Source organism: Mus caroli, unplaced genomic scaffold (assembly GCF_978045245.1).
Source record: "Mus caroli unplaced genomic scaffold, Mus_caroli_1 scaffold_4, whole genome shotgun sequence".
Lineage (NCBI taxonomy): Eukaryota > Metazoa > Chordata > Mammalia > Rodentia > Muridae > Mus > Mus caroli.
This window is the reverse complement of record NW_028227259.1, coordinates 89915617-89933098: the sequence shown is the minus strand read 5'-3', so window position 1 is coordinate 89933098 and position 17482 is coordinate 89915617. Positions and strand designations below refer to the sequence as shown.

The 17482-nt window shown below is 38.1% G+C and overlaps 1 pseudogene; it reads left to right on the top strand.

The window, feature by feature from the left end:
- LOC110288316 (UDP-glucuronosyltransferase 2A1-like) lies at positions 1 to 16670 on the top strand (annotated as a pseudogene).
- Positions 16671 to 17482: the final 812 nt, after the last annotated feature.

The window sequence follows — 17482 nt, the reverse complement described above, 5'->3', positions numbered from 1 at the left end:
ATGTTGAAGAACATTTTGCTCTGTTCTTTTCATATAAGTCTCCTCGGAATGAGTCTTGGTAGGAACGTTCTCATCTTGCCCATGGAAGGCAGTCACTGGGTAAATGTTAAGATCATAATTGATGAACTCTTAAGAATAGAGCATAATGTGACTGTCCTTGTGGCCTCCGGGACCCTTTTCATCATCCATCAGCCCATCTCTGACATTCGAAATATATCCAGTGCCCTTTGGCAAGGAAAAAATTGAAAGTGAGATCAAGGACTTTGTTTTGACTTGGCTGGAAAGCAGGCCATCTCCTTCAACTATCTAGACTTCTATAAGGAAACGGCCAAAGTCATTGAGGAGTTCCACGTGGTGGCCAGAGGTATCTGTGATGGCGTTCTTAAGAATGAAAAGCTGATGGTTAAGCTGCAGAAAGAAATGTTCGAAGTACTGTTATCAGACCCAGTATTTCCTTGTGGTGACATCGTGGCTTTAGAACTGAGAATTCCATTTATCTATTCCTTGTGGTTTTCCACTACCTCCAGAGTGGAAAAGCATCGTTGAAAGGTCCCATTCCCTCCTTCCTATGTACCTGCAATTCGGTAGGAACTCACAGACTAGATGTCTTTCACTGGCCGAGTAAGAAACTTCATTTCTTACAGAATGTAGGACTGCAAGTTTGAAACCCTTTGGAAGCAGTGGGATTCCTATTACACTAAAGCTTTAGGTATGTAGCCATTTTTGTAGCCATTTTGTTTTATCATTTGAATATAAGCAAGGATTCTAGTAAGTTTTTCTTTAATTCTGTAACTGTATCTATAATTTGAAATCTGTGTAGCAGTATACTAGTTTCAAGGAACTGTGTTCTGAATTGTTTTAAAAGATGACATAAGGAGGAAAATGAGAATTGACTATAACTAGGAAGCAGGAAGAAAGATGAATCAATCACTCAGAATAAAAAGGCCATCCTCTTTATGTTTATCAATGTACTCCACAATCCAGTCAATCTTATAAAAGTAGTGACTCGAGGAAATCTACAATGTATGAATGTTATTTTCCATTTTCTTACTAAATGTGAATGATCATGCCAGTTCAGCAGTGGGCCAAATAAATCTGAAAATATAATCCCAGTTGAACAACTTTGCATATTAGTTTTATGATATGTAACAAAACTCTACTGTAGTTCTCAATGAAATGCAAGAGATAACATCTGACAACAATGTTGTAGGAGGGTCCAATAACACAATATCTACAGCAATGCCTTATAATGAGGAATCAACAGCTGAAACTGACATCATAGGTACATAAATAGACACATGCAGAGGAATTGTATGACCTCAAATATAAATACAGAGATGCACACAGAGGCAGTGGTAATGTCATATGTACATATACAGAGACATGTGGATGACTAGAAGGAAAATTGTCTTCTGCTTAAAACCTGTGTAAGTAAAAACTGCATTGATTCTCTGCATGGTGTTGGGAATGAGTCATGAAATTATACCTATCACCCAGAGTCACTGGTAATTGTTACCTGCTAGGAAAGGGAGAGACAGTTTCCTCTGAGAATGTAGTAACTCTATGTACTCCATTAGAAGACAAGACACTTAAGAGTATTAAGGGAGCATTAATTGATCTTGCGAATTTAAAAACCAAAATACAACAAAAGGTTGGGTGAGTATGGGAGAAGGCATATCTGGAAAGAATTCGGTAAGGGGTGAATATGATCAAAATGAGTTGTAGGAAACTCTCAAAGGACACACACAGGGGTCATGAAGAAATTCACACAGTTGCCAAGAAGGTTAACCATGGAGTTTTTATATCTTTGGATGTGGTAAGTTGGTAAGTTTTAATCTTCCTTGATTGGAAAAACTGCATGTTTTATTGACAAATAAAGCTTGGGGTTAATTATAAATAATTAACACTCTTTCTCAAACTGCTATTGCCTTGTGTTTTAGTAAGAGTTAAATGTAAAAGCAAAAATCTGCAGAAAAACATGGTAGGTGCTAAATCTTTCAAAGTAAGCCATAACAATCATATGTTTGTGAATGTCTTTGTAAATAAATAAAAAAAAAACTTTACCTCTTACATTACAGAATAATGACTAGACTTGCAAATCCTACCATTTGAGACGTTGTTTGTTAAATACTTAAGTCCTCCGTGTTCCCTATATTACTAAACATCCCCCTTCTCTCTTATCCCTCCCTACCCCCATCTCTGTATTCCATAGAGTGCAGGTGGAGGTTGTAATTTAAGTTGAGGATCTGTCTTACCCTCTGCCATGTAAGTCCTCAGGATTGAATTCATGTTCTTAAGCTGGGTGGCAAACACCTTTACCTACTGAGCCAGCTCACTTGCCCACTAAACACTTTTGAACAGAAAATATTTTAAGTAGGAGGACATTGTCAGAAACTAGTTGTATGTAATGCCTTTTCCTGGATATTATATATTTTGATAGTGATACGGATACCCAGTGTGAATAAACTAATAGTGAAAAAGACAAGTGTATTTTTTTTAATTTTTAATATTTTTATTACGTATTTTCCTCAATTACATTTCCAATGCTATCCCAAAAGTCCCCCATACCCCCCCTCCTTCCCTACCCACCCATTCCCATTCTTTTGGCCCTGGCATTCCCCTGTATTGGGGCATATAAAGTTTGCAAGTCCAATGGGCCTCTCTTTCCAGTGATGGCCGACTAGGCCATCTTTTGATACATATGCAGCTAGAGACAAGAGCTCCGGGGTACTGGTTAGTTCATCATGTTGTTCCCCCTATAGGGTTGCAGATACCTTTAACTCCTTGGGTACTTTCTCTAGCTTCTCCATTGGGAGCCCTGTGATCCATCCAATAGCTGACTGTGAGCATCCACTTCTGTGTTTGCTAGGCCCCGGCATTGTTTCACAAGAGACAGCTATATCTGGGTCCTTTCAGCAAAATCTTGCTAGTGTATGCAATGGTGTCAGCGTTTGGAAGCTGATTATGGGTATTATTATTATTATTTTATAGACATGAAAATAATTTTAATAGTTAAATACCTCTTAAATATATATGAATCTTCTGGAGCTAAAAGTAATATGCACTCAACCAGTTTTTAATATCTATTTGGAACATTAAGCATGATAGAAGTAGAAAAAAATATCTCTTATGAAGACCTCTATGAAAGGGAACTGTGCCAAGTTCCTGATTAGCCAGAAACTGTTTTGTCTTCTAGGGAGAACACTTAGGATAACTATGGCTTCATAGAATGAATTGGGTAGTGTTCCATCTGTTTCTATTTTGTAAAATTGTAGAGTATTGGAATCAAGTCTTTTTTGAAGGTCTAATAGAATTCTGCCCTAAACCGGTCTGGTCCTGGGCTTTTTTTGGCTAGGAGACTTCTAATGACTGCTTCTATTTCTTTAGGGCTTTTATGACTGTTTAGATTGTTTATCTGATCCTGATTTAACTTTGATATTTGGTATCTGAATAGAAAAGTGTCCATTTTATCGAGATTTTCTGGTTTTGTTGAGTATGGCCTTTTGTAATAGGATCTGGTGGTTGTTTAGGATTTCCTTGGTTTCTGTTGTTATGTCTCCCTTTTCATTCCTGATTGTGTTGATTTGGATACAGTTCTTCTTAGTAAATTATTCCTTTGATGAGTATGAAGTGTCCTTCCTTATCCTTTTTGATAACTTTTGGTTGAGATTGATTTTATTTATGCTAATAAAATGACAACTCCAGCTTGTTTCTTGGGAACATTTGCTTGGAAAATTTTTTTCAGCCCTTTGTTCTGAGTGTCTTTCTTTGACACGGAGGTGCACGTTTCCTGTATGCAGCAAAATGTTAGGTCCTGTTTATGTATCCAGTCTGTTACTTTTATGTCTTTTTATTGGGGAATTGAGTCCATTACGAGATATTAAGGAATAGTAATTGTTGTTTCCTCTTATATTTGATGTTATTTTTATGTTTGTGTGGCTATCTTCCTTTTGTTTTTTTGAAAGAAGATTACTTTCCTGCTTTTTCTAGGGTATAGTTTCCCTCCTAGTGTTGGGGTTTTCAATCTATTATCCTTTGTAGGGCCAAGTTTGTAAAAAAGATATTGTGTAAATTTGTTTTGTCCTGGAATATCTTGGTTTCTCAATCTCTGGTAATTGAGAGTTTTGCTGGGTATAGTAGCATGGTTTGGCATTTGTGTTCTCTTAGGGTCTGTATGACATCTCACCCGGATCTTCTAGCTTTCATTGTCTCTAGTGAGAAGTCTGCTGTAATTCTGATATGTCTCCCTTTATATGCTATCTGACATTTTCCCCTTACTGCTTTTAATATTCTTTCTTTGTTTTATGAATTTGGTGTTTTGACTATTACGTGAGGGGAGGAATTTTTCCTGGTTCAATCTGTTTGGAGTTCTGTAGGCCTCTTGTATGTTTATGAACATCTCTTTAGTTTAGGAAAGTTTTCTTCTATAATGGTGTTGAAGATAGTTACTGGCCCTTTAAGTTGGGAATATTCACCTTTTCTATACATATTATCCTTAGGTTTGGTCTTCTCCTTGTGTCATGGATTTCCTGAACATTTTTGGTTTGGAGTTTATTTTTGCATTTTGCATTTTCTTTGACTCTTGTATCAATGTTTTCTATGGTATCTTCTGTACCTGAGATTCTCTCTTCTATTTCTTGTATTCTATTGGTGATGCTTGCATCTGTAACTTGTGATCTCTTTGTTAGGTTTTCTATCTCAAAGATTGTCTCCCTTTGTGATTTCTTTATTGTTTCTTTTTACATTTTTAGATCCTTTATGGTTTTGTTCAATTCCTTCACCTGTTTGATTGTGTTTTTCTGTAATTCTTTAAGGGATTTTTGTGTTTCTTCTTTAAGGTCTTCTAGCTGTTTACCTGTGTTCTCCTGTATTTCTTTAAGGGAGTTATTTATGTCCTTTTTAAAGTCCTCTATCATCATCATGAAATGTGATTTTAAATCAGAGTCTTGCTTTTCTGGTGTGTTGGGGTATCCAGGGCTTGCTGTGGTGGGAGACCTGGGTTCTTATGATGCCAAGTAGCTTAGGTTTCTGTTGCTTATGTTCTTGCCCTTGCCTCTTTCCATCTGGTTATTTCTGGTGGGTGGTCTTGCTGTCTCTGACTCTAGCTTGTTCCTCCTGTAAGACTGTGCATCAGAACTCCTGGGAGACCAGCTCTCTCCAGGAAGAATTTGGGTATGGAGAACTGTGGCACAGGATCAGCTCAGAGCACAGACAGAAACTGGAAGAATCTATATTATTATTCTTAATATAAGAGATTTCATAAAGTGTTTGTTTCCTACAGAGTTCTCCTTATAATGTTATCCTTCCATTCTTTATGGAAAAAGTCGAATAGTAAAGTTGGATTGTGGTTAATGACTAGCACACATACTTTTAAGGGGCAGAGGGGAATAAAAGGATACATACAAGTGAGCTCATCCAAAAGTTTATATCCTGTGTTATCAGTATTGCATCTCTTATTGGAGGAGGGGCTAATCACCTTTATCCACCTAACAGATAATGGAATGGGAATATAAGGAATATGACAATATCATTCCTATTCAGCAGCACATGTAGCCATTGTTCTTCATTGTGCTTATCTTTGCTCCCTACATTTCAGAGTGGTTACTCTCTCACGTTCATAGGCATGCAGTCAGGATGCCATCTGCTGTGTTTTGATGTAGCCAGAAGTCCTTCATCCCCAAACTCAAGATTCTTCCAGATGTCAGATTTTAACCTTACAAAGTGAGTTAACTAAACAAATTCACTTCCTATATTTTTTATTTCTCGCTTCCTATATGTTTTATGTTATGGGAACAGAACAAAAAACAAAGTATAACTTTAATAACAGCATGTTTTTAACTTTTGGTGGGAAATCAAGGCATCTTTCAATTTTATTATTAAAATATTTATCTTGTCCTTTAAGTCACACCTTTAAAGTTGTTATGCATTGTCTTTGCATTTTCTGAGACTAGTAACTAGTTTGTTCTGATAAACATCTTGGACTAACAAGTTTACCTGATTATTATCTTTAAAAAATTGTTCTACAAATGAATATGATAACAATAGGTGGCAAGATTGCTTAGTCAGTAATGGTGTAGCTTAACGAGTGTGAGGGTTTGATACTGCCCACCAGAGTCCACATGAAAATACACAGTACAGTAGCAGAGGCTTCTAGTAACAGAGCTCTGGAGGTAGAGACAATTAGATCCATAGGGTTACAAAAGAAATTTAAATGTCTATTGGTCTAATTTCATTAGCCTATAAGGCATATAAGTGCTATACATAGACAATTACTGACAGATTTCTTCCCATTTGTGTGTTTTTATAACTCTGGAAGTTAGTATTTGACTTGCTTCATTTATAAATTGCCACTTAAATTAACAGACACTCATCCTCTTCAGTGAAGGGTGGGGAGCCACAGCAATGGTCTCTCAGATAGGACCATGATTCTCTGCTGTGCCTCTGCTGTGCTGATCACAGCTTTCATGACAGTGTCCTGGAGTGTAACCAAGATATGGGCTTCAACGTAAAGCTTCTCAAGAAGCTTGCATAGCGTGGGCAGGGCTGACAGTCCCGATACCAGAGTATCTTCCAAGGTCACAGCACATCAAGTGTCCGACACAGAACTTTGAAAGAATTTATGTGCCCAGTGAGAATGAGGTCACAGAGAATTTACTAGATGAGATGACAGAATCTACAATGTAGACATACTTGTGAATGCAATGACAACACTCCCACTTTGCAAGCAGCATGACATATGCAATATTTAATTGTTCTAGAAACTGGGAAGTATGAAGTTCTCACCAAACTGCTTTGTGATAACTTGAAATAGGATAGATGTTGTCAAAACATACAAAAAGCTACAAATGAATGCCAATCTAGTAAAAAATGCTTTATATCATAATATTTTAATTCTTAAATTTCAACTTGGTGTATCACAGTTATTAGTTTGGACATGGTAAACTATTCCTTAAACATCTGGATAAATTCAATTTAGTACAGTTTATGACTGTTAAATTTTATTTCATTTTGTGAGTATATATTATTATATCATTTCATCAGTTCCATATTTCCTTAAAGCTCTTCCATATATGCCCTCTTATTCTCTTTCAACTTGATGGCCTCTTTTTTTCATTATACACACACACACACACACACACACACACACACATACAGACACATTTATGTGTATATATAATACATAAATACAACCTGCTTATTTAGCAAAATTATATTCGAATATATGCTTTCAGGGCTGAATATATGTTTCCAGTGGGTCAAGGATAAACTATTGGTGTGTTCGTCTCTGGGAAAGGCAGTGTCTCCCACTTTTAGCATGACCTACAGTTGTTTAAGGTTGAGGCCTGCAGGTCTGTCCCCTGCCCATTTTGATACATCTGTTTTTGTTTCCCTTGTTCAGCTCATGTTTGAGCACTCAGTTGTTGAGACTTACAGTACACTTTCTAACACTTCTAGTAGACACAATTTCACAACAAACTCCCTGATCCTCATACATTTACAATCATTGTTCCTCCCTAATACTTCAAAAATGTACATTAAGAAAGTAATTGCCTTTAAGTGTAAATATTTGTCCAATTTTCTATGCATTACATGGACTTCATATTTATAACCCTGAATCACTGCTTTAGGTCTATGTGTTTATATGTGTGCATGGATGTGAGGTTATATGTAGTTGTGTATGGACCCTAGACGGTATTAATTGTCTCCTCATATTGCTATTGCCTTATGTACTAAGAAATGGCCCATTGACTTTGGATCCCACCAATTTGGTGAACCTGGTTAGCAAATGAAAACCAGGTATTCATTTCTCTTTAAATACCCCAAACTAATGTTATAGGAATTACTGCTGCCAGCTTTTTATAGAATTCTTGGAATAAAATTTCAAGGCCTCTTGATGTAATACAAACATGTTACCAATGATATGCAATCCAAGATCCATATATGAATGCTTTAACATAGAATTCAATAACTATTGTAAATAATTATTTCTGAACTCTAAAATCTATGAATATAAAATTTATCTACTGAACTTCTCTAAAGCCTGGACGAAGCACACATAATTTAAAGCAAGTTAGGGATATAAACATTTTGGTGGTGAGATTTGAGATGGATTAAATGCACTGCCTGGAAACTCTGAGCTCAGTATCCTCAGGTGGTGAACCTAACTATGTCATTAGGCTTTGTGACTTCATGCACATGTCAAAACTGCTAAATAATGGTCTTTATAAGTAGTATCTGCCAGCCTGCACAAGATCAACAGGTTTACTTAAAAAAATTCTCATTGACAATTTTTTTCTTACCTAAAGCAAGTTTTTCTGTGAATAATTATCTAATATTAATATATAAACATAGTTATCTTCTCTAGATAGCTCTTGAAAGTATCATTCAATATTTTTCTTGTTCCAGTGTTCTTCTTAATGGTAAGTGTAAAGACCTGTATTGGTTATCCTTCCATTTGTATCTCACATCCCAAAGTTTATTGTATTCTGAAAATTAATCAGGGCTCCCCCAACAATGAAATAATGACGAATCATTTCCATAATGGGAATCCTCCAACATAATTTTTAAACCAAGTATAACACAGTGTATAAGAGAAATTTGTTCCTAGGAAGAGACTGGAGAGCAGTGAATGGTGGCACATAGTTTACAAAATAGAGCCAATCTATCTTCTGCCTTTTACTAAAGAGAAGAAATTGTGGAATTCATCAGTCATTGTAGCTGCATGTAAACTTTTATTGTTTTTTTTTTAAGACACTCTTTCACTCTCTTTGTAATTTCTAGTTTTCACTCTCCTCCTCTTTTAACCTAGAGTTATGATAAGTATCTTAGGAAATCTACATTTCCTTCCAATAGCTAATGAGAAAATGCATACCTTTTTAATTCACAAATATGAGTACTAATTTCTTCCAATCAACATTATGTGTACTCTCCAGGAAGACCCACCACACTGTGGGAGACTATGGGGAAAGCTGAGATTTGGCTAATGCGAACATATTGGGATTTTGAATTTTCTCATCCATATTTACCAACTTTTGAGTCTGTGAGAGTACTACACTGCAAACCTGCTAAGCCTTTACGTAAGATAGGTTGATGACAAAGATGGTCTTTATTATTCCACAATACAATAACTGATTTTCCTTCAAGGTTAACATCTTTGATAACAAAGATGTGCTGCCGAGTAACTCCACTCTTCCAGTGCACTCTTCCACTGCTTTCATCATATTAATTTTATTAGCTATAGTGAATCATTTGGACTTGAGAATTTAAGCTTCAGAGTGGATCTGGAGAGGGGGGAACTGTGTTTTGGAGGGGGTGGGATATCAGGAGAAGTGGATTAACTGTGTGGTTAATGGTAAGAATGGTTTATGTGAGAAGAATCTATTTTCAATAAAAAAAAAGAAACTAAAAACAAAATGGAATAAAAGGTATATTAAAAATGTTTGTTTTTCTATGGTGTGGAATCTGCAATGGGGGTAGAAAGACAGGATCATGGATGGCCTGGGGTGTGCTGAAGTCTTCCTCATGTCCCTGACTGAGCTCTGGCCAAGGACACATTCCCTAACTGATAGAGAAAGAGGCCTTTACGAGTACTCCTGATGAGCTGTTTAGGATTTGATGAATAAGAGAAAGCACATTTGGAGAGCCTTCGGGATCAGGCCTATCTCTCAGACTTCAGTGTGTGTATTAATAGGCATTGTGGTGAACTGTATTGTCATAGTAACAATTGGTATGAAACCATTATCAGGAACTAATAATGAAGATGACTTTAAGTTTTAGTATAATATTATTAAGAAGATAAAGAGGTATTTTAGATGATATTTTTTTAGGAAACATTTGTTTAACCAACAAAGAAGGTTTGATGCAGTCTGAACTCATCTACATCAAGAAAAAATAATAACATGAGTAGATAGATTCAAATATTATGATAGTTTCAAGATACTTGTATTGGGATCATTGATGTGTAATAGGCATAATAATAATTCTGAAAGTCTGGTTAACTGGCTTCACTAATGTTCATCCAAGTCAACTAACATTTTATTTTCTTACAGATACATTTTGAGAATAGCATATTCACTTGCAAAGAGAAGTGCTGCCTCTATTTTCTGCTCCCTTCTACGGTGATTTGGTGTGACATTCTTCTTGAATACATCTTATATTTTTTTTTCAAAAAACATATTTTCTCAACATTTACTTCTGGTTTTACATGTCATGGGACAGAGAAATATAAACATTCCTTTGAACCTTAATTCCAAGTTTTCTACCTAGAATTGTAAGGGAACTAGATTTCCTCCTAATGATTTTACACATTTTCAACAGAATGCCATGTTTGCAGGAAATGGAAGAGTTTGTACAGACCTCAGGGGAACATGGTATTGTGGTATTTTCTCTGGGGTCAATGGTCAAAAACCTGACAGATGAAAAGGCCAATCTCGTTGCCTCAGCCCTCATCCAGACTCCTCAAAAGGTCAGTAAAGCCCTTGGTCTTTGAGACCAGAACAGCTTCAGACTAGCAATAGAGAGACTGGTAGTGGTATCTGCAGAGAGAAGCAGAAACCTGTCAGCTGCTGAACACTACTAATGATGGTTTTCAAGAGTTAGTGTTATTTTTTGACGTATTTGTTCATTTGCCTTATTTCCCAGTTACTATGAAAAATAGACTTCTATAATCTATGAATAGGATAGAAAAGAAAACATTAGGCCACTTCTAAAATCATTTGGCCTGGATTGACTGACACCAAATTCTGAAATTTAGTTTAACACCATGCTTTTAAGAAGAAAGACACTATACTTTCTTTAGAAAGATATCATGCTAAAAGCGATACTTCAACTTTCTGATTCGCATTAAGACTATATGTAAATATGGGTGTTTTTGAAATAGAACGTCTAGAATGTACTATTCTCTCTAAATTGAATATTCTACAATTGTACAAACAAAAATTGAATATCATTTTAAAATATAATGTAGTTTATAATTTATGACATTCAGTTAACCTTAAAGTTTATTGTTCTTATTCTACAATTTAACTCTATTTATTCCTATTCCTGGACTAACTTCGTGTCACTCATGTATTGGTTAGTTTTAATATAATTTTATAAAGGTAATACTTTGATAGTCATCTTAAAAATTGTGTCTTTTATCCTACGTTTGTCTCTTTCAGTCTTTCTCATTTAGAAATTAAAAACTTGTCTCATTACTCCAAAATTAAGTTTTTCAAAAGTGATTTATAAGCAAATCCTATATAGTTTTCCCTCAAAACAAACAAACAAAAACCCCAAAGCCTACAAGGAAAAGAATTATCCCAATAGTATATTCCAAATGGCTGTTCAGTAATAAAGATCGAATTACTAATCTGTGTTTATTTGATCAGTAGTAGAAGCTGTTAGTAGTGGCTTGCTGTGGACAGTCCTAACCTTAACTCTTTGTTTGCAAATGTCCATATTTGTAACCCCTTCTCAAATACAACCTAAAGTATGTATACAGTTTGTTCTCAGTAATTTGCTGCCTCAGCACACCTTCAAAATGTGTGCTTTACTTGCAAAATAAAACATTGTCTTCTACAGGTTTTGTGGTGATACAAAGGAAAGATACCAGACACATTAGGATCTGATACAAGACTATTTGGATTCCTCAGAATGATCTTCTTGGTAAGACTCTGGGGCAAGAAAACTCTGTGTAGTCAGAAAACAAGTTAGAGGCCCTTGGTCCTGTGAAGGCTCAATGCCCCAGTGTAGGCGGAATGTCAGGGTGGTGAGGTGGGGGTGGGTGGGGGAACACCCTCATAGGGAGTGGGGAGGGAATAGCGGGGTTCTGAATGGGAAACTGGCAAAGGGTATAACATTTGAAATATAAATAAATAAATATCCAATTGAAAAAAAACCCTCAAAATTATTGGATATTTTCAACTGTCTCAATGCTAAGAAATTGCTTACATTTTATATATTACTTCAAGTTTTACTTTTGTATTAAAACTGAGTATTGAATCTAGAATATTCTGCATGCAATGGAAATACTCCACCACTAAGTTACAGCATAGTCCTCACCTCCAGGTTTAAGGAAGAAATAACTGAATGGTATGCATTCATGGTTGCCCTGTGGACAAAACTATATCTTTAAGCATCTTCAGTTTCCATCAGATGTTAAGCATCTCTACCTCACTAATATCTTCCCAGACAGTTAAAAGAAGTTCACTCCCCCCCACACACACACATACTCACACATATGGGAGTATAATTCCCTAGAATAATAATGTCTCATGCTCAACATTTATACAAAATGTTGCCTTCACTGATAACTATAACCCTTACCCTTCTACCTCTGAAATTCCACAACTAATTAGCATGAAATCTATACTCATTCCTTCCTTTGTCTTCAAAATAGGACATCCCAAAACCAGAGCTTTTATCACCCATGGTGGAACAAATGGAATCTATGAGGCCATTTACCATGGGATCCCTATGGTGGGAGTCCCCATGTTCGCTGATCAGCCTGACAACATTGCTCACATGAAGGCCAAAGGAGCAGCAGTGGAGGTGAACATGAAAAAGATGACAAGCTCAGATCTGCTCAATGCTCTGAGAACAATCATCAATGAGCCATCGTAAGTACTGAATCTTCTATAGTTCAATATAATTGAAGAAGAATAGGTGGTTTAATTTGTATTAAACTATTTTTATTTATTTTATTTTATTTTATAAATTTACTTTCTTTTATTTTAGTTTATAAGCTATATTTTTATTCTTTGAGTAAATATCTACATATATATCTAGATATACATATCACATCTCCTACTCCTACTCCAACTCCTCTCAAATTCACTCCTTCCCACTTCATATCTATTTTAATAAACCACTGAGTCTTATTTGTGCTGCCCATAGCACATAGGTTTAGACTTATCTACTAGAGCAGTGTTAACACACCATGACCACAACTTTATAGAAAACTGAATCTCCCTTGTCCATCAGCTAGCACCTGCCCACAGGTTGTCCACTAACATGCACAAAGAAGGACACACATGAATAAGCCCACACTGTGGCTTTTAACACCCAAGTGAGTGTTAATCACTTTCCCCTAATCCTTTGGATGTCTTAGAAGCAACAGGACACCTCTTCACAAACCACATTACTCACATTATCTCTATGTGATATAGTCTGGGATATAGTCTGGATTGAGTCCAGAACTTTAGCTTATGATCAAAGCAAAGGTAAATATATTAACTCTCCTTACTATTAAACTCCAAGAGAAAGCATACTCTTCCTTCTAAATACTTAGCTCTTGACTTGAGGTTATCTGTTCATTTTGCTTTGTTCTGGTTGTTTTCTTTTGAGATAGTGTCTCACTATATAACCCTGACTGTCCTGCTGGGCCCTGAATGCTGTTTGAGGAAAAATTTTAAACTGTTATGGCTGTAGCAAATGTTCTTATAAGAACAAATGATGAGTTAAACATATGTCACATATTTACTTAAAAAAAAACAGACAAATGATTGTTTGTGCATTTTTTCAAGTTATAAAGAGAATGCTGTAAGGAGCCGCCCTCACATTGGCCATTACAAGATGGCGCTGATGGCACTGGCACCTGTGTAAACAAACCATCTGCACATGCGCTGGGGTAGTTTCCCACCCATGTGCTCTGCCTTCCCCGTGAAGACAACTCCTGCCGATGGGCTGCAGCCAATCAGGGAGCGACACGTCCGAGGTGGAGGACAGTCCTCCATAAAAGGGATGGGTTTTCGCCATTCAGGGGATCTCTCTATCTCTCTCTCTCTGGTGCTCTCTTCTCCACTGGCTCCTGAAGGGGTAAGCAATAAAGCTTGTGCTGCAGAAGATTCTGGTTGCCCTGAGCGTGTTCTTACCAGGGGAACAAAAGCGTGGGCAATAAATGGTGCCGAAACCCGTGAGCTACTACTTCAAGGGGAAGGAGTGGTTAATGAAGTGTTCCCGTAAAACAGACTGTTGAGAAGGATCCGGTGTGGGTTCAGAACTCTTCAGCTGGGGAACTGTGGTAATGAAGTGTTCCCGCAAAACAGACTGTTGAGAAGGATCCGGCATGGGTTCAGAACTCTTCAGCTGGGGAACGGAGTGGAACCAGAACTGTGGGGATGGGACGCACGTTACAGCTTTACAAGGTATGTCTGGTCTTGAACTTTCTCTAGTGTTAAAAGCTCTTTTATTTCTTTTCACATGTCAACAAGTGGTTAAGGCAGGATGGAGAATTCTGGACAAAATTCAAGACAGTCTATCAGAAGTAAAGCGGGGAGAGAGAGCAGGAAAAAAGAGGAAACATGGTGCACCAAATAAGTACACAGGCCTTTCCACGGGTCTTGAACCCAAGGAAAAGTTAATGTCAGGGAAAAATACCTGGGGAGAGATTAGAAGGAAAGAGGAGAAAAGAGACGAGTTTAAAGAGCCAGTTCTTAGTAGCTGTGAATCAGATAAAGAAATTAGCTCTTCTGAGAAAACAGACTTAGAGGAGGGAGCAGCTCGTTATGAGAGAGAAATGCTAGCTTATAGGTCAAGAAAAAAGCCAAAAGCAGCTGGCAAAGGCCAGCTTGCTGCTTGGCCTCAAGGTCATAGTGCACCTCCGCCCTATGCGAGCCCCCTCCCTGCGTAGTGCGTCAGCCCTGCGCAGAGAGGCAGTGCATGGACTCGTTCATTTCAAGAGAGGCACAAAGGAAGCTACAACAGGCATTTCCGGTCTTTGAAGGAGCCGAGGGTGGGCGTGTTCACGCTCCGGTAGATTATACACAGATTAAAGAGCTTGCTGAATCGGTCCGTAAATATGGAGCCAATGCTAATTTTACCTTGGTGCAGTTAGACAGGCTTGCTGGCGAGGCATTAACTCCTGCAGATTGGCAAATGATTGCAAAAGCCGCTCTCCCCAGTGCAGGCAAATATATGGAATGGAGAGCACTATGGCAAGAGGCTGCACAAACGCAGGCCCGAGCAAATGCTGCCGCTTTGACTCCAGAGCAGAGAGATTGGACCTTTGACCTGTTAACGGGTCAGGGAGCTTATACCGCTGATCAAACAAATTATCATTGGGGAGCTTATGCCCAAATTTCCTCCACAGCTATTAAGGCCTGGAAGGCTCTCTCCCGAACAGGTGAAGCCACTGGACAATTAACAAAGATACAGCGGCTGAACGTCATTGTTCAGAGCCAGATAGGCCCAAAGAAATGGTTAAATGGAAAGATGTTTTAAGTAACAAATGGAAAGGACCGGATCCTATTTTGATAGGATCCAGGGGAGCTGTTTGTGTTTTTCCACAGAATGAAGACAACCCATTTTGGATACCAGAAAGACTCACCCGAAAAATCCAGACTGACCAAGGGAATACTGATGTCCCTCGTCTTGGTGATGTCCAGTGCGATAACAACAAAGGGAGAGCAGCGTTGGGAGATACAGAATTGGACGGCTAAATTTGAACAGACCCTTTGAAAATTGAGACTTGCCCCACGCACTTGGACCTGTCCCTGACCTAAGGACTATCTTTTCAACATTTTCCTTCTTTAAAGAATGGGTGGGGGTGGAATTATTTGGAGCTGTTCTTTGCTGTGGATTAGTGTTGCTTCTCTGATTGGTCTGTAAGCTTAAGGCCCAAACTAGGAGAGACATGGTGGTTATTTCCCAGGCGCTTACAGCACTAGAACATAGTGTTTCCCCTGATATATGGTTATCTATGCTTAAGCAATAGGTCGATGGCCACTCAGCTCTTGCACCCCACGAGGCTAGTCTCATTGCACGGGATAGAGTGAGTGTGCTTCAGCAGCCCGAGAGAGTTGCACGGCTAAGCACTGCAGTAGAAGGGCTCTGTGGCATTTATGAGCCTATTCTAGGGAGACATGTCATCTTTCAAGAAGGTTGAGTGTCCAAGTGTCCTTCCCCCAGGAAAAACTACACGGGAGCAGACCAAGACCCCTTCAGGTGATGAGCCTGGGAGGAGGTTTTGTGTAAAGCCCCTATTTTGCACACTGGGGATTTGACCTCTATCTCCACTCTCATTAGAATGGGTGGCCTATTGCTCTTAAATAAAAGAAAAGGGGGAGATGTAAGGAGCCGCCCTCACATTGGCCATTACAAGATGGCGCTGATGGCACTGGCACCTGTGTAAACAAACCACCTGCACATGCGCTGGGGTAGTTTCCCACCCCATGTGCTCTGCCTTCCCCATGAAGACAACTCCTGCCGATGGGCTGCAGCCAATCAGGGAGCGACACGTCTGAGGCGGAGGACAGTCCTCCATAAAAGGGATGGGTTTTCGCCATTCAGGGGATCTCTCTATCTCTCTCTCTCTGGTGCTCTCTTCTCCACTGGCTCCTGAAGGGGTAAGCAATAAAGCTTGTGCCGCAGAAGATTCCGGTTGCCCTGAGCGTGTTCTTACCAGGGGAACAAAATCGCGGGCAATAGAATGCCATGAGGCTATCAAGAATCCACCATGACCAGCCAGTGAAGCTCCTGGACTGAGCAGTCTTCTGGATTGAGTTTGTCATGCGTCACAAAGGAGCCAAGCATCTTCTTGTAGCAGCCCATGACCACAGATGGTTTCAGTACCATTCTCTGGATGTGATTGGGTTCCTGCTGGCCTATGTGGCATCTGCTACATTATTGGTTGCAAAATGGTGTGTGTTTATATTTCAAAAAATGGTAAGACAGGAAAAAAGAAAAAATGAGACTAGATGAAGGGAAAGACATCTCAGGTCTCTGGGTTTGGTGAAGTAATGAATGGAATAGAAATTGTACTTAGAAGCAAAGGGACCTGCCTGTCACCTATCCTCATCCCATTTTCAAATAACCCACTCCTGTCTTAGACTGCAGGTAAATTGGAGAATGCAACATAATCACACTTTCCTGAAGGCATCTCATCTTTCCTTTGCTATTTCAATGACAATCCTAGAATTTCTTATTTTCCTGACACAGGGGCACTATTAATTTAAATATGCTCTTTCCAGAATGTCATTTAAAATATAAACAAGATAATAACTAATAGCATTCTGAATCTTTGAGAAGGAACACAGGGTATACTGAATTTTATTTAAGAATAACACAAGGGGCTCACGGAGCACACAAATACAGCTCTGACCACAGGGATTAGTACATTATGAGAAGATTCATCATTAACTTTTTAAATAAAAGACAGCTACTGTGTTTATATGATGTCACAGGCAAGAGAGGGTCAGTGAATCCATATTATAATAGGGAAAAATATATAACAACTGTTAGTACATTTAAATTATTATGGTCTATTTTCCTGCTTTTCCCTAAAATATATATCTGTATGCTTGCTCTCCAGTCAAAGATATCAGGTACTTTTTTCCAAAAAATGAAGGCAATGAACTAAGCTGTCATTTTTTCCCTCAGAAAACCATTACTAACAATATTTGAAAGTTATTTCTAGAAAAAGCAAATATAGAATTGCAGTAATTTCTTAAATTTTAATGGACTGTTCTTTGGCTCTGTGTTTATCCATTATACTTAAAACATT